General features: G+C 44.9%; 1 non-coding gene across 1 annotated transcript; it reads right to left on the reverse strand.

The window, feature by feature from the left end:
* Positions 1-10,862: 10,862 nt before the first annotated feature.
* Positions 10,863-10,964, reverse strand: LOC114226883 (U6 spliceosomal RNA). The gene has a single exon (XR_003612992.2). It is a non-coding gene; the product is annotated as a U6 spliceosomal RNA (small nuclear RNA).

A 10,964-nucleotide genomic window follows, 5' to 3' on the forward strand; every position in this document is an offset into this window, starting at 1 on the left:
TCAGTTCTTTAGACACTTAGAAGATACTGATCAAACAGTCAATGCCTGACTACATGTTCAGTTTGAAATGTTATTGCTAACACATTTGATTCTTAAATTTGCACACAAAAAAACAATGACATGGGATTTCACCCTCATGCAGTGCTCTCTAAAGGAAGTTAGGTGCATATGCAAGAGTGGATAGAAAAACTCCACAGGAGCACTTCTGAAATGTGTCTGACATTAAGCTTTTCATTGCCAAGGCATTCATTTCAAAGACATCCATCTTGAATGTAAGTATTGCCAGCATTATAACATGGTTACCAGTAAAACTAGTTAAGAAGATAAACAATCCAATCAAAAAATGGGCAAAGGACCTAAGTAGACACTTTTTGAAAGAGGACATACAGAAGGCCAAGAGACATATGAAAACATACTCAAAGTCACTAATCATCCGAGAGATGCAAATCAAAACAGCAATGAGGTACCATCTCACACCTGTCAGAATGGCTATCATCAACAAATCAACAAACGACAAGTGCTGGAGAGGATGCAGAGAAAAAGGAACCCTCATGCATTGCTGGTGGGAATGCAGATTGGTGCAACACTGGAAGACAGTATGGAGTTTCCTCAAAAAATTAAAAATGGAACTCCCATATGACCCAGTGATTCCACTTCTAGGAATATATCCCAAGAAACCAGAAACACCAATCAGAAAGGATATATGCACTCCTATGTTTATAACAGTGCAATTTACAATAGCTAAGATTTGAAAACGGCCTTAGTGCCCATCAGCAGATGAGTGGATTAAAAACTGTGGTACATCTATACAGTGGAATACTACACTGTGGTAAAAAAAGAAGGAACTCTTACCATTTGCGACAGCATGGATGGCCCTGGAGAGCATTATGCTAAGAGAAATAAGCCAGTCGGAGAAAGATAAATATCACATGATCTCACTCATTTGTGGAATATGAAGAACAACATAAACTGATAAACAAAAATAGAGCCAGAGGGGGGAAAATCTTTTAGAATATAATAGAAGGAATCCTGTTATTTGTAGATTTTTAATATTTCCTACAACTTTTGTGATATTATAGTATGTTAGTACAGTTTTGGTAATATTATTATATTAGGCCCAGCGCGCATGAAATCATGCATGAGTAGCTTGCTTCTGCTTGCCTCAGCTGGCCGCCCTGCCCATAGCCGCTCGTAGCTCGCTGCCCCACCCTCCACCGCTCGTAGCTCTCTGCCACTAGTAGCTCGAGCCCCACCTGCTGCGAGAGCCGCTACTCATTTGGGCATGACGGCCACAGGCCTTTTATTATTGAGATTTGAAATATATTTTTCTTGAAATATTAATGTTTATTGCATGTAACATTATATTTAAAACTAGTAGCCCGTTTGCACGAAGATTCGTGCAATAGACCCTCATTCACCTGGCTGCCTGCACCAGTTTTCTGCCGGCACCGGGGACCCAGGCCTTGGCTGTGGCCACCACCTTCTGCCTTCTTTCAGGGTCGGGGCTTGGCCCCGGGCGGTGGCCTTGGGCTCGGCCGCACCCAACATCCCTGCTAAGGATCGCAGGAGCCGACCCCCAGCGGTTTCCTGCGATCCGTGCAGGCTCCCCGCTGGTGCCCAAGGCCGGGAAAGCCTCAGGCGGTTTTCCCGGAGTTGGGCTGGGCGGAACCCAGCATCCCTGCTAAGGATCGCAGGAGCCGACCCCCAGTGGTTGCCTGCGATCCGTGCAGGCTCCCCGCTGGTGCCCAAGGCCGGGAAAGCCTCGGGCGGCTTTCCCGGCCTTGGGCTCGGCCGCACCCAGCATCCCTGCAATGGTTTCCTGGTGGGCGTGGTTGGTGGGCGTGGCTTGGTTGGTGGGCATGGCTTGGGCGTAGCGAAGGTGCGGTCAATTTGCATATTTGTCTATTATAAGGTAAGATTGTTTTTCTTAAAAAATACTAGTTAAGAAACCAGGTCACCTATGCATGAAATTCCTCTTTTAGAAAGTCCTGGGTAACCTAGATAAGTGACCCCACTTCTCTGGTCCCACATCCTAATTCCCACTCTTATGCTTTAAATTCACCAATAAAAATGCATCCAAGATACTCTAGAAACCCTACACTTGAACCCTAATAAAGGCAGAGCCCTGGGCCCACACTTCCTCCCTCTCTACCACGACCTTAGGTCCTCGGGCATGCCATGCCTTGTATGCCTTCTCAAACCTGTGAGTTATAAACCATGTTCTTCAAAGTTCCCTGGTGTTTTTGCTGAGGTGTGTACTCCCATCACAATGAGAACCGCAGGGATGGGTCCAGCTGCAATGCTGGCCTGGTGGTGGTGGGGAAATGGCCACGGGACTCACTCAGCATCCATCCGTCCTGGGTGAGTGCCTCAGGCATTCCCAGGCAGAGCGTCACTTCAGGCTGAGGCTCACACAACTTCATTGTGAGTAACTGGATTTTCCCAGGTGCCCAGAAGAAGCAAATACAAATGCTTTCCTAGAGAGTATGCCCTCAGGTCATGCCCCAGGCAGCTCTCCCAGAAAGCATAACATATCTGGGCATATACCCCAATATATATATAAAGAGCTAGGTGGCGTCACGACCGAATGGGCGACCAGTCACCATGAAGAGCATGGAGCACCTCTCAGTCCTCCCTCTCCCCCAGCCCCTGAGCCGCTCACCATGAGGTGGGGCTGGTGGCGGGGCAGGACTGGGGACTGTTGAGCGGTGGTGGCGGGCTGCTTCACAGGGTGGCCATGAGCTTAGCGGAGCAGTCACCCAGGCGGCAGGGAGTTTCGGGAAGCAATTGCGGGGTCAGGGAGCCTTGCGGAGCAGTCGAGGGGCTGCAAACATCGCAGAGCATCCCGGGGCGGGGAGCTTCACGTAGCGTCACAGGGCGGCAGAGGCCATGCAACGGAGGCCAGGCTAGGCCTAGGGACCCTAACCGCACACGATTTCATGTGCACTGGGCCTCTAGTAATAATAATAAAAAACTCAAGGAACATTCAGGAAAATAAGCTACCATGAATGAGACAGCAGAAACAACTAATGATAAAAGCAGCCTCACAAATACCTCAGATATTAGAATCATTGGAGAAAATGTTTACTATGCTGTCAGAAAAAAAAGAGAGTGCAAAAGAACAAGACGAAATAAAAATGACCAGGCAGCCCTGGCCAGGTGGCTCAGCTAAGTGGAGTGTCATCCCATACACCAAAAAGCTGTGAGTTCGATTCCGGTCAGGGCCTGTATGGGAGGCAACCAATTGATTTTTCTCTCTCACATCAATGTTTCTCTTTAAATCAGTTTTATCCTCTATAAAATGAGGATAATAACTTCCTCACAGTGTATTATAAGAATTAATTGAAGTAATGTTTTTAAAGCCTTTAGTGTAATGCCTGTACATAATAGTCACTCAGGTATAATTATCATCATCATCATCAATATTACAAGGAAAATCTGATAAAGAATCAGTATGTGCTAAGTGTATGTTCTAGATTCTTGACTCTAGAGAACACCCCCCTCTGGGTTATCTGATTCTGAATCTATAGAAGCAGTTTTAACAACTCTAATTTGTAGATAACTAGTCATAATACAACATAATTCTTGTTTGTAGGTATACAATCAATTCTGTCCTGTCTTTTTTGAGCTCCATCGTGGAATAACCAGTTTTGCCTCTATTTGCACATTCATTTCAATATTTCTGATTTATAGGCAAGAATGTTTCTGGAATCTGCAGGGCAAATACTTTTTGGGTAAATTGTTGCATACTTTAAGTAGGTGAATTGTATTGTATGTGAATTCTGTCTTTTAAAAAAAGCCATTAAAAATCTTTTTTTTTTTTTTTTGGCCCTAACCGGTTTGGCTCAGTGGATAGAATGTGGATCTGTGTACTGAAGGGTGCTGGGTTTGATTCCTGTCAAGAGCATATGACCGGGTTTCAGGCTCTATTCCCAGTAGGGGGCGTGCAGGAGGCAGCCAATCAATGTTTCTGATCATTGATGTTTCTATCTCTCCCTCTCCCTTCCTCTCTCTTTAAAATCAATAAAAATATTTTTAATCTTTTTTTCTTAGTCTCCAAATCTCTATTTTGGTAGTTGTAGGTCCAGCCTGGTGTGGTCCCATGAAAGAGCCCCCACAGGAGTAATTCAGGCCACCCTCCTGGCACTGGAGCCAGGCCACAGCAGGCCCCTGGGAGGATCCCATAGATGCTAGTCCCAGTGCTCCTAGGGGCATCTGGTTGGCCCCACAGGCATGAGGCAGAAGGTGAGAGAACATTCTACAGAGGAGAAAATAGATACAGGGCCAAGTGGGTCCCAGTCCAGGTTCTAGACCAAAAGAGACTTAGAAATTTTCAAAGAAGGTGATTTAAAATGTGGGAGACTGGGGGGCAGGGCCAAGGTAGAGGCTTCTTTTGTCCCAGCATAAGATCAAGTACCACTACCAAGAAAACCTTCCTTTCAAAAACACTCACCTTTGGTGCTGTTCGAGCATAGTCCTCCCCCTTGGCATTTCAGTGCTACAAAATCCCCACGTTCGCTAAGCCTTTGGGTTGTTAACCTGCACACATCTCTCAGGCTCTCAGTTGCATGCAAAACCTCTTTCTAGATTCTTCTCCACGTTAGACAGGTCAAATTTCCCTGGGAGGTATTCTTCCTTGCCTGTGTTATTTCTATTTCCAGGACGTGTGTTCACATCTGTGTTGTAAAACAGCATCCCGCCTCCTTTTCTAGCAGCCCAGGGTAAATGCTACTTTCTTGACAAGCAGTTGGGTTGCCTTCCAACCCCCAAGGCTCTGCGCATCAGTCTCGGTGGAAGGATTTTGTGCTTCCAGACAAGGTTGTCTTCCTCAGCACAAAGATGGATTTTGCACGCTTTTGTGCTAACTCGAGCCACCTTCCCCCTCCACTCCCTAGAGGTCCAGTTCTTCTAGCAAGGAGGTTGAGTAAATTCCTTTCTGACCGGCCACTCTCATCTTCTCCCACACCCGTGCTGGATTAATATTTCTCCTGTCTCCCAGCTCCCATGCCTTTGATCATGTTCTTGCCTGTACCTGGAATTTCCTCTTCATCACTCCCCTTCCCCTCATGTCACCTCAAAGAGAGAGGGGCATCAGCTTAATCACAAGGCGGAGTTAAAATACCACCTTTTTGAAAGTGTGATGGTAGTCATTTGCCTTTCAGAAGCGGCTCAGAAAAGAATTGCACGTTCCTCCCCATGTCACCAAAGATTTCCAGCTTTAATCAGTACCTGAGCCTCAGGCCGGCAGGGAGGCAGAAGTTGAATAGGACACAGCTTTTGTAACCAGCTACCAGCCACCAGCCAAACTTGGGGGCAAACTATTTTTTAAAAGGCAGATATTGTACATGGAAAAATGTGTTTTAAAAAAATCCTGTAGGTAGAACTGATGGGGCCACATTTGGCTGCCTCCCACCAAAATGGATTTTTCACTAGCCCTAAATTTGTCTTTTTTTTTTTTTTTTCTGGTATGAGGGGAAAAAGTGAAACATTTCTTCAATCCTACATTCATTTTTTATTCTTCTGATTTTAAAGGAAATTAAAAGTTGGGTGGACCTCTAATAGTACCTGGGGTTCTAGGAATTGTGCCTAATGGACAGTCAGCTCTGAGACTGAATCTTATAATGTAGCATAAAGAGGTAGTTGGTACAGTATAAGAGTAGCATCCTGGAGCCAGGCTGTCTGGGTTTGGCTCCTGGCTCTGTCTTTCTCTAGCTGTGTGATCTGAGAGCAGTTATTTAATGTCTTTGTGACTCAGTTTCCTCATCTGAAAAATAGGGGTAATACCACCATATAGTTACAGAGTTGTGGCTAAGGTTAAATGAGCTAATATGTGTTAAGACCAATGATTGGCACCATAGCTCTATATGTGTTAGCTATTATCATGATTAATTATTGTCAATTACAGTGCATAACTAATACGTTGACTGAAACTATGGATATTCTTCTTATGCCAAAATGTTATTTTCAGCACCTTCAAACCCCTTAAAAGAAGTATGTTAAATCTGGACATAATTATTTCTATTTTTGAGAAAAAGGAAACAAAAGCTAAACCTTCTGGGAGATGAGGCAAACTCTTGATAACATATGGATTCATCTTTGTCTACATGTTATCAACATCATGGATCCTTTTCAGCTGGAGGCATGTCACAGGCCATCTAGCCCAGCCTTCCACACAGTGAAAAGGATCCTTTCTATGTCACAGCTCCCTGAGCACGTTCAGGAACACGGAGTTGAACCTTTCATCAAGCCTCTAATTCCACCACTAATCAGATCAAAGTCTGGGAATATTCTTCCGTGTACACTGACTAAAATATTGCCTCACTGCAACTTCCATCCATTGATGCTGCTTCTGCCTCTTTGAAGCTACTTAGAATAAGGGCATTTCTCTTTCAGACAACAAGCTTTCAAGTATTTTTATTTTTAATTTTTAAATATATTTTTATTTATTTCAGAGAGGAAGAGAGAGGGAGAGAGAAATAGAAAAACCAATGCTGAGAGAGAATCATTGATCAGCTGCCTCCTACACGTCCCCCACTGAAGAGCCCACAACCCGGGCATGTGCCACGACTGGGAAATCGAACTATGACCTCCTGGTTCATAGGTCAACACTCAACCATGGAGCCAAGAGGAGGTAAAATATTCTTTTGTCTTCTGCAATTCAAAGCAGTATCCATTTTTTCATCCATGTTCTAGGGGCTGTTACTTACAAACTCTTTGCCAACCTGATGTTTCTCCATTGGGCACAATCTAATGCCACCCTTACTACTTGACTCACCCAGGTGAACATGGCACACCCAGCTCTGCTCTGACCAGGCAGAGAACCATGAGGCTGTCACCTTCTTTGTTATGGATGCCTTTCTATATCAATAGAAATATGGCTTTAAATGGCTTGAAGTGTTTTGATAGTTGTCTTATATTGTTGGTTTATATTAAATTAGTGATTAAACTCTCTAGGTTATTTTTATTAAAAAAAATCAACCCTGGTTTTCTCTATCCTTTACTTCTACAATCCATTTTATAAACCTGATTGTAGGACTTAACCTTATGCTCTTAGTTCAGTGTCTTAGCCTATTAAATCTTGATTTGCTTTTAGCAACCACATTAGTTTTCCCACCCAGCCTTTTACCATCTAAAAACTGATGGGTATACTTTTTCTGGTTTTATGTAGGTCACTTACATACATGTTGCCTAGGGCAAGGTCAGATTGTCTCTGGGTTGATATATATTTCGGATATATTTACTCAACCAATTTTCAATGTCCTAATTACCATCTTTTAACTCAAATGTCTGATCTTAGCTACAGGGTGATCAGGAATTGTAACAGGCCAATTCGAATCAGCATTTAGTTTGTCTAGACCAGTAATTTGCAAATCAGGGTGCCCTTCAGTAAAATACAGACTCCAAGGCCCCACCCTAGAGACTCTGAGTCGATAGGTTCTAAGTGAGTTCTGAGAATTAGCAATTTTAAAAAGCACCACAGGTCATTCTGCCATGGCTCTTGCTAATCGAAGCATGGTCTGCAGATCAGCAGCAGCAGAAGCACCTGGGAGCTTCTGGGAAAGGCAGCCTCTCCTATCCTACTTGGTGGATCCAGAATCTACACTTGAACAAGATCAGCCATGGATTCATATCTGTCTCCTTTAAGAACTGTTTCAGTTTGTGTTCCTAAAATTGTGATATATTTATTCATTCATTTAATTAATATTTATTGAGCATCTACTATGATGTAGCAGGCACATAGATCACTGGATGATTCACACCCTGTAGGGCTTACCATCCATTGAAGATTTGTATCTAATTGGCTCATGCATTCTGTTTTCTTTTTTTTTTTTTTTAATATATTTTATTGATTTTTTTACAGAGAGGAAGAGAGAGGGAAAGAGAGTTAGAAACATCGATGAGAGAGAAACATCGATCAGCTGCCTCTTGCACACTCCCTACTGGGGATGTGCCCGCAACCAAGGTACATGCCCTTGACCGGAATCGAACCTGGGACCCTTGAGTCCACAGGCCGACGCTCTATTCACTGAGCCAAACCAGTTAGGGCGCATTCTGTTTTTGTTGTGGTGGGTTTTTTTGTGTGTGTGGTTTGTTTGTTTTTAAGATTATGATCATGAAGATGACACAAATCACCGTCAGAATGCTGACAGCAAAGAAATACAATAATGAAGTGGTGTCATTGAGGAGAGTTAATGAAGGGATTAATTACAAAGTTCTGGGGAGATTAAGAGCAGTCAAGGGCTGGCAATGACAGGATACTGTTAGACTTTAAGTGAAGCAGGTTACCCTCCATAATGTGGGTGAGCCTTATCCAATCAGTTGAAGGCCTTAATAGGAAAAAAATATTGAGGTCTCCTGAGGAGGACGGAATTCTGCCTCCAGACTGACTGCCTTTGGACTCAAGATTGCAACAACTTTCCCTGGTCCCTAGACCGCTGGACTTGTCAGCCTACAATTGAATGAGGCTATTCCTTAAAATTTCTCTCTCTCATATATATATACATACAGGTGCACATGTAATTATGTACATACATACATATACTAGTATGTGTATATATAATTACATACATGCATACATGTATGTGTATATAACTACATGAACACACTATCTTATTGGTTCTGTCTCTCTGATGAACCCTGGATAATACAGTACCTAACTGCTCCTCCTCCCCTTTGGTTTCCTACCAGTGCCTGCCAAATGCAAGCAAGCTGGGGGGATGGGGGCCCGTGGATGCTGTCTGCAGAGGTCAGCCTTCTGGGCACAGAGTAGGGAGCAGAGGGGGGATCTGGAAGGTCAATTCAAAACTATCCAACAGCAACAATTCCTTTCCCACAGAGAGGCACGTTAAGGCACAGATCTGGCCGTGCTGCTAATGGCTTAAGACCTCCCACTGGCTCCCCATCAATGCTGGAGCAACGCTGAAGCTTCTGGCCCACTGAGCTGGCCGCGTCCTTTATAAGCCGAACCCTCCCTTTCTTAACCAGCTTCACCTCTTGCGTCTCCCCTGCCATCCACTTTAGGTTTCCGTGGTAATTCCCCGAAGCACCTGTAATTCCCTGCACCACGCACATGTTTTCATGCTGCTGTGCCTCTGTACACACCTCTCCATCTGCCTGGGCTGCCCTTTGTCCCTCGTCCACACTCAAGGTCTTGCTTATCCTGCCAAATCCATGAAGTCTGTGAAGTCTCTTCTGTTTGCTCAGCCCCAGAGTCCGCCCCCAGCTTTCTTTTCCGTCACCTCCGCGCTACGCAGAATTCACTGATTCCACAGAATTAAGGTGTTTGCTGTAGAGGCTTGTCTTCTCCGCTGCACCGTCAGCGCCAGGTGGACCGTGATGGGTGTGATCCTTCTCCACATCCCAGCATCCCGGGCTTCTCATTGAGATGCAGACGGGCTCTCTCCTTAGGACAGTTTCCAACGACAGCCCTCGATTTTCTAAAAAAAAACCATTCTGAATGTACCTGCATTTGTGTAGGTCCAGCATTCTGAGACGGGCTCGGAAAAGCGGCGCAGATTTATTTATGGGCAAGTCTCTGAGGTCAGCCTCATCCCCGCGCTCCGCAGTGTGGGATGGAACACACAGGGCGGCATTCTTCGGCCGCGTCTGGCAGGCTGAAGTGCGTGAAAAGCGATTTAACCCCTGGACAAGGCTCTCTTGGTTCATCTCGTCCTGAGGCCCCAGCACCAAGTCAGGCTGCTCTAAAGCCCTTTTCAAGATTGTTTTGTCCGTCACACACTAGAGATTCATTTCACGGAGGCCTGTGAGGGGAGGGACTGCGCTGGTGTGTTGGGGCAGCGTGAGGGGAAACCATAAACACGTTTATGCGGTCCCGTTTCTTTAGTACAGCCCTTATTCGTTTTTCCTTGAAATAAACTGTAATGTTCCATTTCAAGTCAGTCTCCAGAATTTCCCTGAGCATAACATGGGATGCTTGACTGTCCGTAAATGTTGAAAGGCCGTGTTTCACACCGAAGTTCACTGCAGGCGCCTTCCCACCCACCAAGAGCCCCTTTCTGGTGGCTTGGGGGAGGCTGGGGACGAGAAGAGAATGGCTAATGCAGCAGTCCCCCCTTTTCCACAGGGGCTGCATTCCAAGACCCCCAGGGGATGCCTGAAACCTGGGGTAGTACCAGGCCCTATCTATGCGATGTTTTTCCCTATACATATATACCTACGATAAAGTTCCATTTATGAACTAGGCACAGTAAGAGATTCACAACAACTAATACCAAAAAAGGACTATTATAACCATCGACTGTAACAAGTTATGGGAAGTGGTCTCTCAAAATAGTTTACTGTGCGGCACTCGCTCTTCTTCGTGCGGGGATGTGAGATGATACACTGTCTGGGTGAAGAGATGAAGTGGGGTGAATGAGACATTATTAAGTAAAATGAAAGTTACTTGAACACAAGCACTGCAGCATCATGATAGTCTGATAGCGGAGGCAGCAAGTAGGGGACTAACAGGCGGGAAGCGTCTATGGCGCGGATACACTGACAAAGGGATGATTCACATCCCCGGTAAGACGGAGCAGGATGGCTCAAGATTTCATCCCACTCTTCGCAACAGCATGCAATTCAAAACGTATGCATTGTTTATTTCTGGAGTTTCCCACTTAATATTGTTTCACTGCAGTTGACTATGGGTAACTGAAACTTCAGAAAGTGAAATATCAGAAAGGGGGGATTACTGTATAATAACCTAATTAATGAGACCCAATTAAACATGGTCCTGCTGGATTAGTAAGCTTGGTGCCATTTCACATAAATGTAATGTACGAAAAATACTATTCCACAAAGATTGGCTTGGTGATGTACATATGCAAGGCACAGAGCTGGCTGATGAGAGGAAGCTCAGTGAGACCTGGTCCTGCTTCAGGAATTTGCATGTCATCCCTGCACTGGGCCATGCTAATCTCTGTATCATCCAATTTTGGTATATGTGCTGCCGGTGCGAGCAC

Source organism: Eptesicus fuscus, chromosome 17 (assembly GCF_027574615.1).
Source record: "Eptesicus fuscus isolate TK198812 chromosome 17, DD_ASM_mEF_20220401, whole genome shotgun sequence".
In the NCBI taxonomy this organism is placed as follows: domain Eukaryota; kingdom Metazoa; phylum Chordata; class Mammalia; order Chiroptera; family Vespertilionidae; genus Eptesicus; species Eptesicus fuscus.